The sequence below is a fragment of the Pteropus vampyrus genome, unplaced genomic scaffold, assembly GCF_000151845.1.
Source record: "Pteropus vampyrus isolate Shadow unplaced genomic scaffold, Pvam_2.0 Scaffold68, whole genome shotgun sequence".
In the NCBI taxonomy this organism is placed as follows: domain Eukaryota; kingdom Metazoa; phylum Chordata; class Mammalia; order Chiroptera; family Pteropodidae; genus Pteropus; species Pteropus vampyrus.
The window spans coordinates 8,894,407-8,895,173 of NW_011888849.1; positions in this window are offsets into that span (position 1 = coordinate 8,894,407).

The window sequence follows — 767 nt, forward strand, 5'->3', positions numbered from 1 at the left end:
GCATGTTTTGCTTGAGCATCTCTTAAGTGTTTTGGCACATTTGTTAACAGGTAAAAGTTTAATAGGTGAATTTGAATAGGAAGGCAGGGTAAATTATGGAGAAATTTTAGGCCAGGTTAAAATATTTGGTCATTTTTAAATTACTTTTTTAGTGTTTATTTTTCAGAAAGAGTACTCAGAAAAAAATGCAAGTTCAGTGAGGCAGTGAGACCATTTAGGAGATCACTGTAGTTGTCAAAATAATAAAACATGAGAGACTAAACTAATGAAATAGCAAGGTATACAGAGGAAGGAACTGATACAACATATAACTAACATGCAGTTTCAATAGAACTGATATATAGAATGGAGATAAATATATAAAAGATGAAGAAAGGAAATTCAAGCTGCATTTCAAAATTTGTCTTGAGCAATTAGGCAGTGTGGAGGAAATAACAATTATTTAATTTTAGAGATTAGATTGAATATTTATAGGATAAACAATTTCAAATAATCAAAAACAGGCTGTAATAATTTTATGTTAAAAGAGACAAATCCACTCAAATCACAAATCCTTTCAGTGAAATGTCTTGTAATTTTGATTGTATTCTTTTCATTTCCATTATATTTCTTTAATTTTTATCATATTCTATAATTTATTTTGATTTAAAGGAGTCGAAACTATCACTAGAGTGAATATAGTGTACCATATTACTTTATCAATTATTTATATGTATATTCAATCAAAGAAAAAATATATGAGCAATAGTTACTTGAACAACATTCAA